The 25,744-nt window shown below is 32.7% G+C and overlaps 1 protein-coding gene across 9 annotated transcripts in view; it reads right to left on the reverse strand.

Moving 5' to 3' along the window:
- LOC134842368 (leishmanolysin-like peptidase) overlaps positions 1 to 25,530 on the reverse strand; it is a 35,905-nt gene extending 10,375 nt beyond the window's left edge. For 4 of the 9 annotated variants that reach the window (XM_063858670.1, XM_063858669.1, XM_063858668.1 and 1 more), the window contains exon 1: positions 890 to 1,409. The gene's annotated coding sequence lies outside the window, so the exon portion shown is untranslated. The other 5 variants (XM_063858673.1, XM_063858671.1, XM_063858672.1 and 2 more) reach the window with 5 other exon arrangements.
- Between the last annotated feature and the right edge of the window lie 214 nt (positions 25,531 to 25,744).

Genomic DNA, 25,744 nt, shown 5'->3' on the forward strand with positions numbered 1-25,744 from the left:
AGAGCCGAAATATAGGTCGAGCCATACACCATTTTTATACTAACAGATGAAAACATGTCGAGCAGAAGCGTACCGAGGGGTAGGGACTGCCGCCACAACGCTCGCTTGTATTTTGGTAACCAAATTTTTCCAAGAAACCCTTTTTTGTTATATTGTGCGACAACCATTTCGATTTTTGGTCGAGAAATTTTCGCAAAATAAAGATCTTTCAGTCGTGATTCGAAAAAAGTGGTTTGAAATTTTTGGTTTTCGTTTAAATTCGAGCAAGTAAAGCGATCAAGCAAGCAAATAATTATCGGAGAAAGTTCAGTACCTATGAGCTGTTTCCTTATTTTACTTTGACTGAAGAATATGGCTAAATTAAATTTTTACGTCAGATCATTTTATCAAACCAAGCAGAAAAAACTACACTAATTTGAAAAAAATTTTTTGTTTGTAGTTTTTTAAAGATTATGGTCGGAAAATTCTGTGCTACTTGCACAGTAACCGGCTATCCTGATTTATTGTCGGGAATTTCGAGAAAGTTAAAACAAAGGTTGAAGACGGTAAAAAATACCCAATTTTGGTCGAGACAGTCGAAACATAGGTCGAGGCACATATCATTTTTAATACTAACAAATGAGAACATGTCGAGCAGTGTCGAAAACAACACGTCTCGAATGATATTAGAAAAACTCTGTCAAAAGTTGCTAGTTTAAAAGTCGATGTCTGCCTGGAGAAAAAAATTAACCCAAGCACAAATATTCCACCGTCTTTTTCAAAAATAGTTGGATCAAAAATCAGGTTTTTTTTAAAACTTTGCTCTCTTTTGATATCCCAAATCCAGACGCATTCTGATCGTAAAACATTTATTTTTTCTTAAGTGATTTCAAGCATTCAATTCACTTACTTGGAATATACACAATATCGGTGAACGATTAGGTATAAATTGAGAATGGAAATAACGTAAGATCAACTTCGACATCAAGCTTCCACATCTGTAATACGTTCTGCAATATAACTTTTTTAGAGCTGTAAACACGTCGAGTTATCGGGGGATTTGGTGGTAACTTTCACATTTCGATCAGTTCAAACGATGGGAAAATTGGCGATAAAACGAAGTCTGATTTACTCATTTCCTCAATTGAAATTGGTAATCCGGACTTTAAATTTTTGCGAGCTACGTTGTCATTCCATTCATTTCCTCAGTTCAAATTGGTATAATCCTGACCTAAGTTTTTTTTATATTTTTGCAGGCTACCTTTTTCTCTCTTATTTTTGTTCTGATTTTAGTGGAACTCTTATTTGTAAATAAAGCAAGCTCAAAGTGTGTTTTGAGGAGGCTGTAGATAGTTCGGCGCCTGGCGCGCTGGAACGGAAAAAATTCCCGGTACGAATAACTGGTTGGTATATTTACGTAATGGCTTTTATTTATGGAACACTGGATAGAATGAAAGGGAAAAACGAGGTCTGCATATGTCAGTAGGGAAAAATAAGAGACCTATGTTTGCATAATGAAATCATCCCTGAACAAATTATTCACCTAAGCAAACATGTCGGTGATTTAAAATGTTCATCACGAAAACAAAAGTGCAGCTACTTAAAATTGCTTCATAATTTCATCAGATTAGATTCAATGGACTATGATCACACTTTGAAGCCCCAATTTTCCTCAGAAATTCGAATATCTGATCACTTGAAGGTTCTTACCTGTGGTACTATTTAACGAAGTTCGTCGACCAACTTTAAATTTTTTAAAGGAAACCTTCGGCATAAACATACACTGAGTTTGAGGGGACAATATGTACAAAAAAAAGCATTTTTTGGTTGTAAAAAACTTCTACAAACCGCAAAACGATCTCGGCAAAATAGGGTTTTTTGTGCTATCGGAGTGACTTCAGAAATCAATTAGGTCGACGTAAAAACATCGATATAGTTTTTGAATTTGTTTTTTCATTGAATTCCCCGTCAGAAACCATTTTTACACACTATCTGATTGTTCGGTTGAATTTTTGATTATGGTTTTCAAAAAGAGAGGGGCATTGTATTCCTTTTGGCTCAATTATTGAGTTTTCTAAACTAGTTTCACCAAGTTTTTTTTTTTCATTTTTAATGAACCGTTCTAATTATAGCTACTTATAACTTTCAACGATACTGTTTATTTTGCCATATTTAACCAAGGTAATCACTTCGTTCCCGTCGTACTTAAATGGCATGTTACACTTTATAGCCACCAGTTTTGATAAATATTTATAAACTGTTAAAAAAATTGAAAACTATTATCAATATTTTCTTATTACCTCCCCACGCCGAATGTAATATTCAATAGAGTGTCTTAATTGAACTTGGACAGAACTAAACTTTGCTGGAAACGAACTATAACTTTGAGGTATTATGCACTGCACGGCCCCAGAACAAAAATGAGATCAAAATATGTAAATTTGCAAACGTTCAAATTCGACTACCATTTTTTGAATAGCTTTAACCCATCTCCAGAAAAAAAAATTTAATATTTGTTTTGCTTTTTAAATCAGAAGTTAAACAAAAAATTGTTGACGCTTTTTGAAATTGCTGAAAAAGGCTGAAAGTTTGTCAACATTTCTATATCTGCTTGAAATGTTAATTGAATTGCCTGTTGCTTGAATTTGAAGTCCAACATGTAGACCTTAGTTTCAGTCCAACACGTAGAAGTTTGGGCAATTTAGAGCATAATACCCCCACTTTTGAAACACAATTCCATCAATTTAGTTCGAAAACTAAAATTATAAGTTTCTGCTTTCAAATAAAATGATAACCCAGCCGACTATATTCTCGAATTGAGGTCAGTCGATCTATTCTATGATTTTGTTACAAGAAATACCTATCGTTTTATCAGTTCTGGTTCCCACGTTCGCAGTAACTTAACGGAATAATTGGGTTAGCAGTGTTTTTCCCCAGATACACGTTGACAATCCAAACAGCAGTGGTTAAAAGGGCTGATTTATAGGAATTTGACAACAGCAAAATATTTATATGTTTCTCGTGATGTTAAACGGGTTTGAACATTAGTGCTTTGATAAATTTGATGTATTGCTGTAAATGGCTACAAATATTTTTATCTAAAACTCACAACGCGTAAAATTTGAATGAGTTCTCATCGAATTAATTGGCTACTAGGTGAAAATGATATCGCATAGTACTTGGTGTTGCTTCAGGGGTGGGAAAGTCAACGAAAAAACTTTATTGGAACATTATCTTGAAAGTATTCTTGAAAAGAGAAAATTTGGAGCAAGAGAACTAAGAATACTTAGGCCTCGCGCTCATCGAGTAATATTCTTACTTTTGTACATAAGCCCAACGATATTACGTAAATCGATTTTGAAAACAGATTTTTTCAGGTTCACTCTTCTAACAGCTTTATTTTCCCCTTCAGAAAAAATTGATTATTTTGGTTGAGAGAGTCGTTTTTACAGTACCGCACCGCATTAACAGACTTAAATTTCGCTGGCTCAGCAAATGTTTTGAGTTATCGCTCTGTAAATTGGTTGAAAATGAAGAAGAATCAATCCTTCTCATTGACAATTATCTATGACCGTGTTTAAATCATCGCGGATTCAGCTATAAAAAAGCAGGCCTGAATAAGCACCGAGTCATCCCTGATTAAACGTTAAATTTTTAGGATTAGCGTTGAATCATTTTTGAGCCAGCGCTGATTTTCAGTCTTTTCAAAACAGTTCGAAGAAAAAAATCCCCACGAGGATTGAACCCACAATCTGTAGCTTTGCTCCACGTAAGAAAAAATGATATCAAAAAGTTATAAAAAAATTAATGAAAGCGAAGCATATGGAACCTGATCTAAACTACATTTTATTATTGGATAAATTAGATATTTTACCACTGTAAAATATTTAATATTAACCAATCATAATCCATCTAACTAACAACCGACTTATTTGTAAGTGCTGAAATTACTTGTAATTTCAGCACCAGAGAGATTTGAATTTAACTTAGAAATTAGCTACCTCTCCAAGAGAACTAAAGCAGTTGCAATAAGCCAGTATACTCTAGATCTATTGAGCCTAGCAGAAACTAGTTAAAAACCCTGAGACTAGTAGATATAAGAGTAAGATTAGGATCGGTATTAGAGTAAGAAGTTGCACGAATCTATCCGGCCGAAAATAAGATAGCGTGACGAGCAGACGGTGTACCCTATCCGAAATTACTCTATGAGTTAACCTCAAGGACCTAACTATTCTGGTGCGACCATAAGTCTCGCATAAAGACCTTAATATCTTAGAATTAACCAAAATTGATTAGAAAATAGACAAAACATTTTCAAAATGTTACACGACAATAACTTAATTGAAAAGTCTCTACGACTCAATAGATATGAGCCGCTATTCCGCACAATACGAGAACTACCCGGTATTGGAAAAAGACCTCGGACAAGAGACGACATACGGCTACATAGAAACTTACCATTTAGTTTCATGGTTGTACGGCGAAAGCCAATACAAACTTTTATATTTATAATTTTATTAGCAATGAATTTAGATTTTCATTTGCAAACATAAAATCCTTGAAGGAAAGCTTCAACGATTATTTCAGGCGCTAAACAAAATTACTATTGCACAATAACGATTGATAAAAACATCTCAAATCGTTCCCTCAACTTCTGCAGTATTATATAAAACATATTTGAAAAATATTTATTGAAAAAAAAAATTAGTAGCATGACAATAAATTGTTAGTATATATAAATCATCCTGTTGTTCCAGCTTCATCACCTAAACATAACAGCAATCCTAAATTAACTAATACCATCAAAAACTAAAACCTTTTACAAAAATTTAAATTAATCTAAACCTAATCTTATTTAATCTTAAATCAGATCATCAAGGCTTTCCTTGGATCTAAATAAACTTTCTATTTTATCAATTTAAAATAAAAATTCTGATCATCAAGGCTTATCCTTGGATCAAAAAGAACAATTTTGTTCTCCCTCACTCACTTATCAAGTGTCCAACGACCTCAAATGTTGATTCACTACCAAACCTTTTCAAAAGACCCAATACTAATAGAAATTTTTTCATCACGCTAACCATTCAAATTAGGCTAAACAGTGAAGAACTTCGGCTATTCATCCTTCACTTGAACCCTCCTCTTATCTGACTCAGGATAAATCATAAACTTAGTAAGTTTAAAATTGTATCTAACGAACTACTTGTGTTCTAATTATACCTGAGACTTGTGGATTAAGTAAGATTAAGTAAATTAACACCTCAACTTAGACTAGCCACGAGAAAGTAAAAATCATTTTTTGGAATCGATATACTTTTCTTTCCAACCCTGAACAAAAAGACCCAGCTTAAGCTAACCAAAAAATCGTAAGGACTAACAGTCTAGGAAATTAAAATCACTAATACCTCCTTGCATCCCTCATCCTAAACTTTATGTCATTAAAAAAATTAGGAAAGAAACAAACAATCGTTTTACACAATTGTGAAATAGACAACCAAAAATACGATCTTGTAATAACCCCACATACACAAACAGTTGGATACATCCGAACAAAACGACAAACAATAAAAAGAAAAGTTATAAGTAAACAAAGACAGATAACACGAAAAAGATTTTCCAAAAAAAGAAATGCATTTTCCGAATTAGAAGCCAGTAGTCTAGACGCACTATATAAATAAAAGAATCAGTAAATAAAAATTGCCCCATCCTTGATCAGTTATATTTTTCCGATTCAGAAACAACTTCAAACTCATCAAAAAGAGGAAAAAGAAGAATAAAAAAGCAATATAAACACAAACCAGTACATCTATACAATTGGAATCAACCAATTAGACATATTGATAATTATATATTAACAGTCATCAAACGAAAAAATGAGCAACACTCAGAGTGACGAAAGTCCAGATGAAGAAGCAATTTTTCCCTGTCTTATAAACTCACTCAGTGATAGAGGACAAACACGATTTTGTAAAAACCTACTCGTAAATTTGTTTGAACCAGGAATCAGTCCATGCAAAGCAGAATTCCCGGATATAAAAATCAAAAGACAATTTAAAGAACATTATTTGAAAGACATATGTAACCTAACACAACAATACGGAATCTACACCATAGAATTCAGCACACCACGAACAATTCATGATAAATATGTAATCCAAACAGACGATATTGATTTAGAATTTTCAAAAGTATTCACAGAATATATCAAAAGCATACAATATCAAAATTCACAGAGAGCAAACTCCATATTCACCAACGAAGTTTTTGCAATAATATATAGTTTTATATCTATTATAGAAAAAACAGAAGCTCAAAGTACATCACCAACCCAAACATCCAAACATACAAAAGTAAGAAACATACAAAAGTCTCACAAAACACTAAACATGCGGATATCTCAAGTCAGGCAATAAGTACAATATCTTTTCACAAATACCATTAACGATTGACGCAACACCAATAAATTACAAATCATTTTTACCCGATACACGAAATAACAGCTTAAATTCAACAGTCATACATAACGAAAATCTCAATGGAACTAGAAATGTTACACAGCAAGATATTTAAACACCATCACACTTCATAAATTAAGAAGTAGCCCAAACAACAGTAACAACTACACAACAAAGTATTTCACCAATACGTCCAAATCTCACAACACCAAAAAATACAAATACATTACTACCACAAAAAACCTTACAATCGACCGTTAAACCCTCGGTTGCTCCAACATATTCCCATATGGACTATCAGACATATAGACCAATGACAAAACCGTCAAAAACACGAAAAACATTCACAAAAAACACTTTTGCGGAACACAACTATAATTATGTACATCAATCAAAAACAAATCAACCCCCAAGAAAAAGTACAAAAAAAACTTAAGCCACGTATGTTTTCATTATTGGAATCTTCCAAATATCTCGACCAATTCAGCAAATTTCCCAGATAATCCACACCCTCCACAGGATTATAGTGAAAATTATCCATTTTTTTCAACAAAATAGGAATAAACAACAAACACCTGATAACACAAATTACTTATCATCCGATGATGATGATTACTAGCAACCAGATATTTTTGCACCATATACTAAAGAATATTGCACACAGAGACCGCGACAAACTCAACCATCCCAAAATATGAAAATTTACCCACAAAATCCAAGAGACATGCAAAATCAACAGCCAATGGACTATACAAAACCCATTTAACGCACAATCTTTTCAACCTACAGCCACAAAACCAAATGACTATGCATTTTTACCAACCGACTCAAATGCAAAATTAAATACCACTTCCATATTACCTTCAATAACATGAAATAACAAAAAACCAACTTACAAACTTCTCGCAAATGCCAAATGCCGCAGAAGCGCTACAGTTGACTATGAATCCATACCTCATGGGTGGATCATCAATAACATCGAATAAACCACTGATGGTATTCACAGGAACAAACCCTTAACTCTCTGTAAAAGACTATTTGAACGCAGTCACAGCAAATTTAATTTTAAATATAGGACGTGAACCAATTAATACACCACTCCATCAAAATTGGATACATAGACGCACAGCGTTAATTCAAATAACAGTAGATGGCGCAGCACAAAAATTGTTTTCAGTACTACCCATACAAATAAAATCAGATTGGAAAAGATTCACACAGGAATTTTCAAAAATGTTTCATTCTGAAAGAAACAAACAACATCAAAGAGTTCTATGCAACGAAATACGCAGATTACCAAATGAAACAATTAAACAATTAGCAGTTCGAATCGAAACACTAGCTCGAAAAGCATATTCACTTAATACACATGATTACAAAAACACAAAAAACGACAGAAATTTTAATGATGACCTTAACACCTCAATTAAGGAAATTAGCTATAAAAAAGAGAGCATCTCATCCTTCCTCAATTCGAGAGCCAGATTTAGAATATAGAAAATTAGTAGATAAACTAGAACAAGCAGAAATCACAATGAAACTTGAAGAAACAGAAAATCTAAAACTACAGTATGTTAATCGGATTGAAACAAATACCACACATATAAATAACATACAAGAACCAGACACAGACCTGATTGAAAAATTCACTGAAATACTAAACATCTCTGAAAGGAACCCAAATTTTAGTGGCAAACCATCTTTCAAAAAATGATGTAATTATTTCCGACGATACGGACATAGTATTGCCGAATGTAGACAAAAACAGCAAGACAATTAGAATAAAACCTCAAAAGCACAAAGAACCAAATAAGTCATTCTATCAATATATAAAAAAAGATCAAAACCTACCAAACAAAAATATATATAGTAATAATAGTTCAGTAAAACCACTTCCAAGTAACTCAAATTATTCAATAAATCAATCACCATATAACTTCAGTTATAGAGGTAGATCGCCCGAACGAAGAAATTCACGAAATTTCTAACAAAATAGATACAGTCGATTGAATAGTCAAAATAATCAACTTAGAAATAACTATTCACGATCGAATTCCAACACAACAGAAATTGTTTCTGCATCCAGTTCCCATTCAAACCCAAGGAATAGACACTATTCCAACAATAAATCACGAAACTCATCAGACAACAGAAATAGAAACTATTCAAACAATAGGAATAGAAGTTACTCCAACAATCGAAACCAAACCTATCCAAACAACAGATCAAGGAATAATTCATATAATAGATCAAATTATCACAGTTCAAATGATAACTATCAAAACAGATCTAGAAATAATTCACAAAACCGAAACTCAAGTTACAACAATAGATACAGAAATTATTCCCAATCACCCCATAGGAATAATAACCGTTACCCCGATTCTAAACATCGATACAGAAGTAACACACCAAAGCACCCAAGATACATAAATCAAGTGCAAACAAATGAAGAAACAACTTCAGACCCCCAGGTATTGATAACACAGAAAATAATGAATTACAATTAAATCACATTAATTGTGAATCAACAGATACTGAAAGTGATACAGATAATACCATCTCTGTAAATATGATAACAGTCGAAAACGACTATGAACCTATCATATATGAACAACCCTTTAGTTCAAACATCTTTGAAAATCAATTGGAACTTCTCCATAAATATTATACCGCACCCATTAATAATAATACACAACCTATACAAGAAGTAAATGAAATTATTACTGTCATTAAACCTGATAAAAAAGACGTAGTACAATGCTCAAACACGAAACATATTTATCAAAATATACAAAAAGAACAACCAAGAGAAAAATTTGGACAATCCCACTTCTCCTAGAAAGTCCAAGAAGTAAAGAATTAGAACCACCAGATCTTGAAAATGATTTTTTAATTGACTCAAGAGCAGAATCAAATATGATTAACATTCCCACATGGAATGAAATTAAAACACTGCACCCGAATTTAATACCTCTTGAAACATCTAGTAAATTGGCAACAGCACAAGGATCAACATTAGTAAACTATGGAAAAATCCAACTATTCCTTGTTCCCACAAGAACAATGGAACAAAACAAGATTCTGAACAAACCACTTAAACAAACATTTCATATTACTGATATTAAGCACAATATCATTGGCATACCGTTTATTACTAAATATATACCAACAAAAAACATCTTAAATAGTAAAATCCATATCACAGACAAATATACAAAGTCAAAAAGAACAGCCTTAACATTCTTTCAAAGATTAAACAAACAACCACCATTTTTCTCAAAATTTTACTCCATTTATAATCAAGAACGGAAACACCTGAAACCACTGTCAGTAAACATATATAAATTTTCAATAAAACAAGTTCATCAGTATGACGAAAGTCAAAACAAACAACAGCTTTTCATGTCAGATTTCAAATTTAAACCCATTCACAAGTTTTTCAAAATTACAATCTCATCCATAAAATATCTACAAAACACAAATTCCGATATTATTTCACTACACGTATATAATAATACACCGTATCTAATAACACTACCTTTAGGACTATTAGGATATTGTGAAACGAATGCTACAACTTCACCTATAAATGAGGTAGCATATCGAGTAAATAATATATAACAACTATTAGATATTTGTCAATCAACAATTCTTGACGAAGAATTATCAATAAATAAAATAATAAGTAATGAAAAAAAAATACAGAATACTTCACAAAAACACCATATTTTAAACCAACATTCAATATAACAAATTATACAAAAGAACAACAAAAATTTTTACAATATTTAATTTTCAACATTCACAAATCACACAAGATGAATTTGACAAATTAGCAAAACAACTGATAAAATATTCCACAGTCTATGCAACATCAGAATTTGACGTTGGAAAAATTAGTTCATCACTACACCTCCCATTAAAACCTGACGCAGTCTTCAAAAAGCAAAGAGCAAGTAAAGTACCAATTCACTTACACGACAAGGTAAATAGATTACTTAATATTTTAGAGCAATTTGAAAATATATCACCAGTAAATAAGAAAGAACAACCAAAGGTAAAACCTCCATCAACCCTGTAATCATCCTCGCAAAAGGTGAATCACTAAAAATAGTTTTAGACGCTAGATATCTCAATTCACTGCTTGATGAATCAAAATGAAATTGGCCTATTGAATCAATACAGGTTATCTTAACAATGATAAATGGTAAATACTTCACAACTGCAGATATGATTAGTGCTTATAACCAAATGCCACTAGATGAAAAATCACGACGCTTAACACAATTTGTTATCGGAAATCAACAATACGAATTTAATCGATTATTCTATGGAATATCCATAGGACCAGCCGCTTTTTCAGCTTTCATGATTAAAGTTTTTAGACCATTAATACTCAAGAAAAACGCAATCACATATCTAGATGATGTTTTCATGCAATCACAAACCAAAGAAGAAATGTTAACAGTTTTGGAACAGTATCATAAAATACTTCAGAACGAAAATCTGAAAGCAGCCCCCGATAAATCACATTTTTTCTTAACACACGTTAAATCTTAAGGACATAATATTGAACGAAATACAATCACCTCATTAAAATCACGCATTGATGCAATCCAAAAATTTCAACCACCTACAAATAAAAAGAAAATTCAAGAATTCCTTGTAATGTTGAATTTCTTAAGTAAATATCTTTACAAAATGCAGTTATACTTAAGACCTTTCTATAACATCCTCAGACAACAAAATAATTTCGTATGGACCCTTGAACATCAAACTCGATTTGAAGAAATTAAAAAACTTTTGACAGAGCAAATTTCAAACACAATTCCAGATCCAAATCAACCATTCTACGCAATGTGCGATGCTTCAAATTTTGGCACCGGCGCAGCATTACTGCAATCACATAGTGGAACAAATAAAATGAATCTTATATCAGCAAATTCACGAGTATTCACGCAAGCCGAGCTACCACTCTCTACCCTAATGAGAGAATGTACAGCTATAAATTATACACTTACAGAGTACGAATTTCTGATACTTGGATCAAAACACCCAACAGTTCTATTTACAGATCATAAGCCAATTATATTTCTCTTCACACTAAAATCAAATCCTAATCATAGAGTTTATAGATTTCAATTAATTTTAATGAAATTCCCAAACTTACATATAGTTTGGACAGCAGGAAAAAACCTTGCATTACTAGATACATTAAGTAGAAATACACCACCTGAACTACTTACACGAAAAACTACAGTTGCAATAACAAAAAAATTTTAAATTCTATTTCGCAAAAGATGAAACATCAGCCCGATTAGAATGCAAATACGCAGTAAAAACTGACATTGATCAATCACAATTAAATAATCTACAAAATTTTCCACTCTACTTAGATTGCCAAAATAATCACTATTGGCTAATTGATTTATTAGGCACATCTATCTTTAAACCAATTCCATACTCACAATGGATCAAAAATAATACTCAACAAAAGAAATTGAAACAACAACCGCATAAAAAAGATCTTTTTCCATCAATTGAAAAAGAAAACTTGACCGATAAAATAAATTTATCTGGACCACAAACGAATGATTCAAAATACACAATAAATCAAGTTTTTAACCTCCATGACCCACTTGACACAATTCCCCTATCAAAACTAGAAATTGAAAATATTTTTCTCCCATCAACAGAAAAAATTACACTTGAACTTTTAAATTATTATCAAATTTTCGACCCAGTAATTAGACAACTAAAATCATGGCACAGATACAAAACAAAACCAGCAAAAGCTGATACCACAGTTTTAGGAAACAAAACACTCCTCCGATATTTCCGAAAATTTAATAACACAACAATCAATGAAAAAACAGATCTTTTAGAAAACCAATTAGATGATTCAAAAGTTCCCTGTCTTCCTTTAAGTATGATACTGATAGCATTTAACATCTCCCATACACAAAATACAAAAAGAACACTCAGGATCAGAAAAGACATACTCGAACTTCGCACAAAATTTTTATTTTCCAAATGCCCCAATTTGGATAAAAGTATTATGCAATGATTGTATAATATTTCAATTGAACATGAACAAACCTTATCCGAATAAAAAAAATAGCATAAAAACAAGATTTTAAAGGACAAAAATTATATTTCAACCATAGAAGTTCATTCGACACAAAAGGACCAATTTCACCATCCTCTGAAGGAAATTCTTACATTATGGTCATTGTTGATGCATTCACACATTATGTAGCACTCAACCCAGTACCAAATTGTAATGCTTACTATGCATACACAACAGTTTACGAACACTGGATAGCTAAATTCGGATTACCCGAAATCCTAGTTACAGACAACGGTACGGAATTTATTAATAATGAAAAAATCACACTATGCCACTTACACAACATTAAACATAAACCACGTACATCTCATGCACCTTGGACAAACAGATTAGTCGAAGGTATGAACCGTTCATTACAAGAGTATCTAAGATGTATCATTAATGGAAATTTTACACGATACACGGAATGGTCAGCAGATGTAAAATTATTTCCTTTATCATACAATTCACAAATCACGACAACTTTAGGAATGTCACCATATGAAATGGTTTTTAATCAAAAACCACGAAAATTAATCATGTTTACAGCAAATGCCCATAAAAATGCACAAAGTTATTGCTTACCAAATAAAGATTCAATTTGTTATAACCTGCCTACACACACATGATGAAGATCATTTCCATCAACCACAAATTCTCAAACTAGCTTCCGGCACACATACCAAATGGATTTTAAATAGTGATAAAAAACATAATGAAATTTACCAAAAAGTAACAAAGAAATTGTTACAAAGGAAAATTATTAACAGCCAAATTAATTCACGTTTTATGCCAGCCACAGATTTAAAAACTGGAACATTTGTTTTAATACCTAATTTTAATACACAAAAAGGAATCTCCAAAAAATAACAACCGCTTCGCCTGGACCATACCAAATAATTGCCAAACCCACTGAAGTAACATACAAACTCACAGATTCAACCAAAAAAGAAATTGTTCAACATCGTAACAATTTGTTACCTTACTACCCAAAAGAATACGCATTACGCGAATTAACTCAATTATATTCTTTTACAAGTTTAAAAGTTATCCAAAATCATACACATACAGAACAAGCAACAAATGTACAATCCGACGTTCAGCATAAACAAAATCAAAAAACAAAACACAACTCATAATAATACAAAAACACCAGACCCAAAAATATCTCAAAAAGAAAGAAAAAACAGGAGAACGATAGAAAAAATTCTACCACAAGAACAAGTACAAAAATCAAAACACAGGGAGTTATCACGACTTAGAAATCAACCACGTAAAAATTACAAAACATTCATCCCACAATCTAAAATATTAAAGAAAGTTTAATTTCAAAAACAACTTTGATTTTTAAATTAGTAATTTGTACACCTTTAAATCATTTTGAACTTTCATACTTTCAAAATAACATGCTGACACATACGCAACAATTCTAGTTCAATTTCAGCCAATAGGATTCACTCAAATCCGTCACCTTCAAAATCTCTAACAAAACCTACTAGCCGATAGATATTAATCTCCAGGCATATCTATAACTATAACTTTACAACCTCCAGGTCAAAAATAAGCAACTTTCTAAAACTTGACAACTAAAATAAATACCACCTTAATATTACAACCCTCCTCTATCTAATAACGCAAAGATCAACAATATTTTCCCAACTCAGACCTCAAAAACCCCCAACCAAAATTGGCAAATTAGCCTAAAGTAAAAAAGGACCATAATCATTTGGCCTAAAGTACAAACATTTCAAAAATACCCCAGATTACCTATCAAATAAAAACAAAGCAAAGAAGATCTCCCGAACACCATAAAATAATCTCCAACATTTTTTCAGAAAATTCAACCCACTTGTCAAAAAATCAATAAATAATCCGACCACACTTGAATTTCGCTCCAGAAAATAAAAAATATTCGACGAACGAATCATTTCTTAAATGCTTTTCTCTCTAACAGTCGTTACCTTAAAAATATAATCTTAAATCTTCTCATAAAATTTTTCATTCTCTTTAAACTTACGCTAAAATTTTTTATTGAAACTTTTGAAGCCTTAATAATCCTTTTAACAATTTTTTGCAATATTTTTTTAATTTTCTACTCCCTATTTGAAATATATCTCCAACTTTCCCAAATCATTGACCACATTCACAGGTAAGATAATTCAAAGTCTATTTAAATGATACGAACAATTTTTAGCAGAACAGATGTTTTTTTACTATTCGTAATTTTCATCACATTTTTATCATCCCTAATCATGACAATGTGCAAATGTGTAAAAAAGGCAATAGTCACATTCGCCTTAGCAACAATCCTTTTAATTCTTTTCATTGAAGAATATTTTATTAAACATATATCTTCCCACTAAGAAACAAATAAATCAAACACATTTCCAAAATTGCTAACCAACATCCACCAAAACAGTCTTCACCGACTTCCTCATAAAAAAACCCAACCATACCTACAACTACCCAAAACCCCCAAACATCCACACAAATTTCTTTCCAAGACAACCCGTATACTTTTGAAGAACGACACGCTCGCTTATCTGAACCATTAGAACCAGTTCAGCGACAAGCATCCCTAAGTGAACCTACATATAATTTATACCCCCCATTACCACAAGACTTAAATCGAATAAGACATATTAGTCAAAATCAAAATACAGTTGAAGTCAATAGACAAATTATACATCCACGAAGAAATAGAAATTTTCAAACCCCCAGAGTTCATTTTGATATACCCCAGTCACCAACACCAACTACTTCAGGAATGTCAAGTAATACAATACCAGAAACTCCCACACTCCTTTCCAACATAGCACCTCAAGTATACCCTCAGACTATCTAGGTTTAACCCCCACATCACAACCCTTTTAATCCCGAGAAAACCCTTTTAATCCCCCAGATACCAGAGAAAGACCACCATATTGGACTACACACTCATATACACAAGGTGAACCGAACCTAGTAAATGAACCAATAGATATTTCTTCTGATACAACACTATCATCATTACCAGAAACATTATCACTCCCGTCAACGCCATTATTAAATCAAATGTCACCGACACTTTTCCCTTTAAATTTCCCAAATAATAAATAACCTCGACGCTAGATATCGAGAACAATCATCATCAAATATCCCTTTACGATTAGATTGGAACACTTTTGTAGCACCTCCACCATTATTTAAACTACATCAAGAAAGTAACCGACTCCACAGTTGGGCACTCAATAGATTACAATAGAGACAAGATATCCACGAAGATATTCGAGAACATAATAATCAAATACTTCAACAAAATAGTCTCCAATTGAAATTTAAAATCACAATCAAACTAAAAAATATTGTTCAACATCCCTACCCATTAAATCCACCAAATATAACAGCTCAATCGCTACCACCACCATTTATAACAACTGAAGTAATATATAAATACGATAGATATACAAAAAACATTTTACAACCCATATTCCAGATTATCATACACATGTATATTCTAAAAATATTAACGTTTCAACACGTCTTTTTTCTAATATTTTCCGACCAAAACACATATCCTTCTCCTCGCACAGGACCCCAGGATTTATTAGTAACACACTACGATTGTGAAGAAAACGAACAAAAAACACTACACAAATATGCAATAAATCAAGTATCACAATTCGAAACAGAATAACAAGCTATAGAAACTACAACTGTAATAGCAACATTGTACTCAAAAGCCCGAGCAACAACAGTCACAGGATATAAATTTAAAGCAACATTTTCCGAAAAGAATGTACATTGTTCACAAGTTTCCAATGGAAATAAGAACCAACTTGATCACGAATCATTTTACCAGAGTAATATTGAAAGACTTTTACACCTAAATCCCGACGATTGTAAAAACGAATTACTCAGACTAAACCTAACAAGAAATAAAATCACAGACAGAAAAATAGTAAATTCGTCTGTACGACTCTGTCCGACTCTGTACATCAAGCAGAACTTGAACGAAATCAAGGACATGTTAAATTAGACGAAAAATACCCAGATAATAACTTATGATATAAACGATAAACACTGGATACCACACATTGGAATAAATAATCCTTCAAACTGCAAAGCAGACACAAAAAATATAGGATATTAAGAAAAAATGTTTTTTGATTGGAAAATACAACTTGAAAAAATACAACTCACACGAGATTTAACTGATAACAGCATGATCTATCAAGGAATCAGATTACCCTACAAAAATGATCAAGGTTATTAGGATCCTACAACAAGGACCCAAGCAACAATTGTTTGGTTTCCCGAAGATACATGCACAACATTTCAAGTAGCAAAAATACACGCTCGAATGATAAAATTCCATGAAAAATTTTTTATTGAATCAATCCCATGTGAACAAGTGAACCCGTACCGTAAACAAAGCAATGATTTCAAAATCATTAATGACATAGAAAATAAATTAACACGCTTTCAGGTCTATCGAGAAACAGAATTTGCATGTAAATATAGAAATCCACTTTATAAAACACAGTACTCTGAAATACTTGACGAATACAAAAAAGGTTTCGACATGACCACTGGAAAAATAAAATTTGACCCTTATGCCACAAGTCATCCTATTAACGAAGGAACATCATACGTCCCAGTTAACTTTCATGAAAGCAAAGGTCAACCTGGTGGAAAATTAAAACCATACTACAGTAAAAGCACACGTTTACAAGAATTATCACTAATGAATAGCACCTACTTTGGTAATATTCATTATGATACCCACTTGGACATGAAATTAGACTACAGAATTAGTAAAATTTTCCAAGAAATGTCACTTTCTGAATTAGAAACACTTCATCAACTATGCGAATTAGAAAGAACACAAATCTTACAATCACTCGCATTAGCAGTACTAAAAACACCTTACGCAGGATATTTATTATCAGGAAACAGATCAAATTTTCTTGATTACGAAGGAAACATTTTATGGTTTTATACTTGAACCAAAAAAATATCATCATTATATGTTTTCGAAGATAAACGTTGTTATAAAAGAATCCCCATATTCTATAAAAATAAAGTACATTTTGTCGATACACTCTCAAGACGAACTTATTTTTGGGATACCGCAGTCCCATGTGGATCAGAAAACAGCCACAATGTCGTACAATTAAACCCTGATGAAGATATATACTACCTACTTACACCGTATCCTATTTTAATGCAGCCACTAAAAAGTTTTCACCCGAAAGCATCCGAGCTATCGCTCGTAACCCAAATATTGATTTACAATCAATTGGAATATACTCTAAATCTGATATACAACATAACATTAGAACACAACAATTTCAAGAATTACTAACACAAATGGACACAATACAACGACAATCAATCGACCAAAATTTAAGAAAATTTGCCGAAACCGCAGGATTTGCAGACATTTATACACAAGACTACAGCGGATATTTTAAAAATGTCAAAGCCTACATATGTTTAAACGGTGAAAAATATAGACCACAGGATATTTCACCCATAAATATTTTCAGTTTTGTAATCTTAAAAAACGAAATTCTCGCCTTTCTAGGATGGCCCTATTACATCTTAGAAATATTAACCATCTTATACGCCATGTTTAATTTTATAGGATTTCTTTTCTCACTGTTAAAAGGAATCTATAACACATGCGCTATACACACACAAGTAAACCGCCAAGAAAGTGTAGCACGCACGTATACTATTTGCATGATTTTTCGGAATTTTTTCATCATCAATCAATAAAATACTTCTAGATGCACAAATAAAAGATTATAATACAAAAATATCCACAAGACCCAACACATATAACGAAGAGCATAATAATGTAGATACAACACCTACAGCACCACAGATACCACCCCTACCACAAAAGCATCCATTATCATTAGTTCCCCAAAAATTTCGAAACCTAGCAATCACAAATAATCCAAACTTTCGACCAAATACAACACAAAGTCCCATTCAGCACAAATCTTTCACAAAATGATAATACATATGAACAAATTATTGAACAACCCCATACCACCACTTTTCAGTCACAAAAAAATCATTTTTTTAGCCCACGATGAGCCGACAAATTGGATCCCTCCATCGCTCAAATTCCCACCCAGCCAACCTCCAAACTCAAATCCCAATTATCCCACTTTTGCTTCCCCGCCACCCGATTTTCCAATTATTATTATACCATCAAGCACGAATTCTGATACTAACTCAGATATTTCAGTTTTTCATACTATCTCACAATTTAATAACTCCAATGTAGAAATCCCCGACGAATTTGCAGACTCCGAACCATCTCCCTCTACCCATACCCAGACCAACTCCTCAGTTTTTTCGCAACCCCCTTTTCGACCCATCCAATCCAATCATCCACTCCCATCCCTTTCCACTGCTTCTTACGCTTCCCAAGTAACCCCAACCTATTCTCCATTTAATTCCGACAGATCACATAATAACTCGCCAGATACTATCCAAATTTCCGCAGAACTCGACAATTTTATTACATTACAACAACAACTAATACATCCCCAAACTCTCACAATACATCAACTATCATCCACAATAACATCCTCAAATCCACCAACTCCTACACCCTCTTCAGCTTACACTCCATCATTAGCTCAGTCATCCACATCCGTTGAAACACCTACCGGTACTAACCGAGCTTATCGCACTTTTAAACGAAAATTCCCATATCACCCATTCCCAATCAAACCCGGAACAGCCCGAGAATACATCAACCACCCAGAACACACAAATACAAAAAATTTTCTAGAAATAACCCTACCATAATTTCCGCAATATACAATAAAAACACCTACCATTGCTAACGAAACACTAAATTTTGTTGATGAGCACGTTTTAACGCCAACACTTTATTGGACAGCCTACTACAATTATACTAACCCCCTTTGTTTACCAATAACAAATACTAGTGAAGAATTAGAGAAAAACAAAACTATGTTATATAGACTCACCATATCATTAACACCTCGACAATTTACTTATGTTGGATATAAAAAATTACGAAAAACATTCACCGCACCCCAAGCTAACGATTTCTCAAAAGAATACTACGATCATAATATCATCCGCCCTAATCACGATCAATTTTTAGACGAAGATCGCTTTGCAAACCCGCAACTAACCAAAAAATTTTTCATTAAAATACCATACGTATTTACACTTAATTTGTTTGATAAAAAGCATGATCATACTATTTCAGAAGCACTAGTTGATATACAAGCATATGAAAGCTTCTATGATAAATTTCAGTTATTTTCACTAACCTTTCACTTTCTTTCACCACAGGAACGCGATTTGCACTGTTCACACGATATAATGTTACGCACTAAACAAACGCACACTTACACATATTATCGTTTTATACAAAATCATTTTGATTTACACACTCCATCAAGACAACCCCACCATCGTTTTCAGTTTCTTAACTCAAAATACACGTCACAATTTTTTCCTATTTTTACATATTGCATTAAAAATACTAACCTCCACGGCATTCCCCGCAATTACGAACCAGTCACCCAAATGTATATATTCTGTCCCATCACGAAGACCTTCAGTGATGAAGAATCAAGACCCTTCATTATCCCGCATGAATTTATACAACCTATTGAAATACCCATATTAGAATTTATTCATAATACTAAAAATAATCATAAAATCTATAACCTAATTCAAAACACACCTTATGAGTTCGCAGTAGGCACAGAAGAACTAAACACCATCAAAGCACTTCAATTGCTTTGGCCACTGCTACAAACTGAAAATGTCATACGCATACTAGCCAAGTTACTAACAACATCAGACATGATTCGCGACATATTCCCCCACGGCTTTTTCCCAGACGACTAAGGTAAATATGATTTAAAATACTCATAACTATAAATCCAAATTTGTATTAACCATTTTCTATCAATGTTTAATTTATTCTTTTAGTCTTCAAATCACAATCACCTACAAAAACCGAAAAAGACAAATAAAAATACAAACTTCTTAAATTATAACCAAACTCATTAATCTTTCGCACTAAATAATGTAGTAAAATTCATATCCAATGTAGTAAATTCATTTATAAATTAATTCTCCATGAAGCAGTAAAATTAAAATACGATGAAAATTTATAATTTTAAACTTCCCCAAAAGCAGTAAAATTCAATTTCTATGCAATAAATTAGTAAAATGAGAAAGCAGTACTAACTTTTTCAATATTTTCATTCAATCGCACAAGAGTTCTATTCAAACTCGCACAGCTCGCCCACGAAGAATTGTTTAAATAATGTTTTTAAGTTTCAAGTTAACAACTCTAACAAGCGATAACAAATTTCAAACTTTCCTTTAACCCGGTTGGAAAGGAATTATATACTAAACCAAACTAACCAACGCAGCTTACTAAACACCACAAATCATAAAATAACAGCATGACTAAGACAAGAAAACCAACGGTACCCAAACCGGATTAACCCAGCTTAAAACTGGATAATTTATTCTTTTGAAGACTATTGTAAAGTCTAAGAAAGAAATAATAAAACACAAAAAAGCCGCAAGACAAACCCAATCCGAAAACAATTTGATTTTTGAAAAAAGGACACACACAACCAAAGTAACATAAGAAAGACCAGAAAAAACCAGCATAAATGTTATCACATAACAGGACCTCTCAAAGAAACAGCATGAAATCACATTCCTATTCCTGGCCTAACCCAGCAGAGAAGGACGTCCTGAGCATGCTTATAACCGTCCTAACCCACCGCGCTACACCCACGCTTTGTGACCACACTTCAATTTTTAATAAGAGGTACTCAAGGGTGAGTAACTCTTCATTATAACTGAACTAAAACAAAACGCTTTTGTGAAAACGACTAACTAAGATCATGATTAAAAAACCAAACTAACAAAAAATTATACAATGTAAATTATACTATGCAGTATATAGATCATACACAACCTTAAAGACGAACATCCAAAGACTAGACGATCCCATCACACTCGAATAAAAGAATGGCTAAACACAACCGACATGCCGTCCACAATCACGACTCAAAGATTTAGAGTACGACTTGACTTCGCAGAAAAGGACTTCATTGAAATAGACCAATGACCACTTCGATGTTCAAGTATACGTACAGATCCGAGTTACGAGGCATCCCTTCCACACACGATCTCCACGCCATTCCCAGACGAGGTTGAACACAAAACAAGTTCTCTACTAATACAGAAAAACCTGACATAGCAAACCATTTTGAAATCGGATTGATTTCATTGGGGATCACAGTCGTTGTCGAATGACGTAATAACAACTTCCTATCCCTGATTCCAGCGTCCTGGAACGTTCTTATTCAAGAGGAACCGGATAAGAAAATGATGTTCGCCAAATACCAACGTTCATCATCCATCCTTCAATTGCAGAAAGAAAGTAAATCTAAAAAGCACTGTAAACCCCGGATGGGTGGAACCTGATCTAAACTACATTTTATTATTGGATAAATTAGATATTTTACCACTGTAAAATATTTAATATTAACCAATCATAATCCATCTAACTAACAACCGACGTATTTGTAAGTGCTGAAATTACTTGTAATTTCAGCACCAGAGAGATTTGAATTTAACTTAGAAATTAGTTTCATCTCCAAGAGAACTAAAGCAGTTGCAATAAGCCAGTATACTCTATATCTATTGACCCTAGCAGAGACTAGTTAAACACCCTGAGACTAGTAGATATAAGATTAAGATTAGGATCGGTATTAGACTACGAAATTGCACGAATCTATCCGGCCGAAAATAAGATAGCGTGACGAGCAGACGGTGTACCCTATCCGAAATTACTCTATGAGTTAACCTCAAGGACCTAACTCACATAGTAGGAAAGCTATGTGCTTATTGCTTATGAAAATTTTTGCCCCAGAATTCAAGTGGACACTATTTTTGTTGATAATTCAATGACGAACACCACTAAGCTATCAATGTTCCAGTGATGTGGTGCTTTTTGAAAAACTATTCGAGATTCAGTGCGGCCAACAACACTATGACGGTATATCGCTGGGTCAAGGATGATTATTGCTGCAAAGTCAAACCGGGAAAAACACATTAATGTGATATAAAAAAATGGGTTGTGAAGGTTCCTTAGTCGTTTTTGAGCTATATTATAATGTTTAGGGCGGAGAAAAAATCTTGCAACGAGAGCACCAAAATCAAAACAAACGAAATATTTCGCTAAAATGTAGACCTAAATTTTTGTTAAGTTATAACAGCAATTCTCAAGCAAACCCGAGATTCCACCCAAAAAAAAGAACTAAATAGTTCCAGAAATTGCCCATTTCGTGCGATCTGAAACACTTTTTCGATTTCGAAACTCTCGTATTTTGCCGCTTATAAACAACCCTTATGGTATTTGTTTCAACATCTTTTACACAACTGAATGTGCTTTAAAATCAGTTATGAGAGCAGTTTTTGTTACAATTTGTCAATTCTCTCAATAAAAACCAGAAACACACAGTATTGGTAACAGTTGTTCAATTTTAGCCGATCCAAAATTATTAATATTAACAGAGACACACAAACACACAAAGTATTGGGGTAATCATTGAAACAACTGAAAATTTTGAAATAAAAACTGCGTAGTTCCATAATGTCAAACCGACAATAAATTTGAAAGCTAAATGTTTCCAAACACTGCTCATTTTCTCCCGCACTGACAAACGTGATAACTAAACTGATTTTTATACAGATAAAGTACTGTATAGATATCGATTTACGATAGCCTATTTAGACACGTAAATCGGTTTAGAATGGATTGAATGGATGTTTACAAAAGAAAAAAATTGATTTCATTGCATAAAAAACGGATTAATTTTTATAAACTGATTTTTGCAAGGCATTGAAAATGATCAAAATCCCAACAAAATTGACTTATCTGATTTTTTTTGTTTAGATGCGTGAGCAAATTTGTGTGCTCAAAAAAATCTCTATTAGAGCTACAGATAGCAAGAGTCACTCGAGGAGAGGTTTTACCGCAAATTATTGCATTTAACGGATTCCCTTTCCAATTGTGCAAAACTAAGGGTTCCAGCGGCAATGAGAAGTAAGACTATCTAAAAAAGTTTTCAATGGTCTCTTTCGATATCAACGTTCAAGGCAGACTTTTGTTATGCAAATGAGATTTAGATGGAAAAATCAAATTAGAAATATTCATTTTTGGTACTAGAATTAGAAATATTCAATTTGGATAATAGTTATCTCATAGTTTATTTTCAGGCCAAACATCAAAAGGAAAAATCAATTAAAAAACATACGTTAATTTTTCAATTTCCACTATTTCTCTTTTGTTTGGTAGTCTAAAAAAGCTTAAAATTGGTATATAATCTGTATAAATGAGTATACAAAAGAGTCATTTAATCGATTTTGTTGTTACTAAAATCCGTAGGAAAACGAAGCCAAAAAAATTTCAAAGAAGGGTTTGAATTGTTTTAGAACCGATTGAAACCAACTTTTCAATCTGAAATATGTTTAGTTTTGTTGACAACTTTTTATTTCGGTCCTTTTCGTTGCCCCTTAAAATATAATGATAACAACACAAATTTTGAGCCGTTCTTCTTATGACTTGTTTCTGCTCCTCAACACAGAACTGAGAAACGCGTTTTTGTCAGCTGTTAATCTTTATTCAGTATACTTGCCGGCATTTCCACGAAAAACACAAATATAGACATGAACTACACAAAATTTGGCAAAAATATTTTTCTGAGGCTTCTGACACAAAAAGCTAGTTAAGTAACTTTTCCATAAAATTAAAAAATAGATATCATCGTTTTGTAAAAACGCGTATCATATAATTCCATAAAAATCCAATAGAACAAAAAAATGTTGGAAAATAGCAAAATAGTTTTATTTATCATTGAAGTGGAAGTATTGAAAAGCATTGAGCTTCACACTGTATAAAATCGATTTTAATTTTTTTATTGTAATAATATAAAACCTCGATTTCGTATAAATCAAGGATACAGAAACTTTTTTCCTCTGTGGAATAAGTTTAAGTCAAAGAACCAAAAATTTTGCAAACTAATTTTTTTTTCAAAATAACTTGATAGAAGAAAAAATTGATATAAAAACTTTTAAACTCTCAAAATTTGGATGTTTTGTACAGAAAAACGTTCGCCAAATAGTTTTCCTGAATGTAAATTGCATGATACATCTTTTTTTCATAGATTTTGCAATTAATTGAATTGTATGATAAGGTCAACCTGGAATACCATCAAATTTTAAAACATGATCAAAGGATGGTTTATTGATACTCACTCTCTACCTCGGCTGACGGCAGGTTAAATTACAAAAATAGAAATTAAGCAATCAGAGGGACCAAAATTTAATGCGAGGAAGACGTCTGAATCCCTTGAGTTTAGGTTGAACTAGAAAAAAAATGTTTTTACCTGATTTTTTTTCGGAAAAATGAAGTTAGTTAACAAATAATTTTTGAAAATTTAGCAAACTTGGCGGGACCTATTATTACTATTTGCTTTTCAGGGGTTCAACTATCATGCTTGTACAGAAATTTTCAATGGAAATAAAAATACAGAAGAAAGTCGATTTTAGAGCTGAAAGTCGAACCACCGACTCCTCTAGATTTTTTGGATTGTAAAAATAGGACAAGATTAATAGAGACGATAGTTTGCTCAGGAATACAACAAAACTAAGAAATTGTTGTTTGACACTAAATGCCAATTTTGATGACTGTTTTTTCGAAAAACACTTTAATCTAAATTTGATATCCAGAGAGAAACTTCACATTTGAACGGAGAGCTTGAAATAACAATTTCTGACTTCTAACACCAATAATAAGTTATTATCTTCTTTTCTAAGCTGGGTTAATGCAAATTAGAATTGTAACTTTGACTTTGACTTCAAATATAGCATAAGCTGTGTCAGTTACAAACTTGCTTTTAATAGCTATCGCAACCCGCTTGAATGAGTGCGAATAATGGCATTTTGGTCTAAATTTTGCCCCGAGGTCATTAATCAGATTTCACTCAGAGAGAGTTTATTATCACCGAGGGGGTTTTCAATTGTGGCAACAAATTTTGTTTGGATGTTTATTTTAACATGGAGGGATTTCAAGCGACGAAACGCTGAAATTTACAAAAAATTAACTGAGTTATGTTCC

This window comes from Symsagittifera roscoffensis, chromosome 3, assembly GCF_963678635.1.
Source record: "Symsagittifera roscoffensis chromosome 3, txSymRosc1.1, whole genome shotgun sequence".
In the NCBI taxonomy this organism is placed as follows: Eukaryota; Metazoa; Xenacoelomorpha; order Acoela; family Convolutidae; genus Symsagittifera; species Symsagittifera roscoffensis.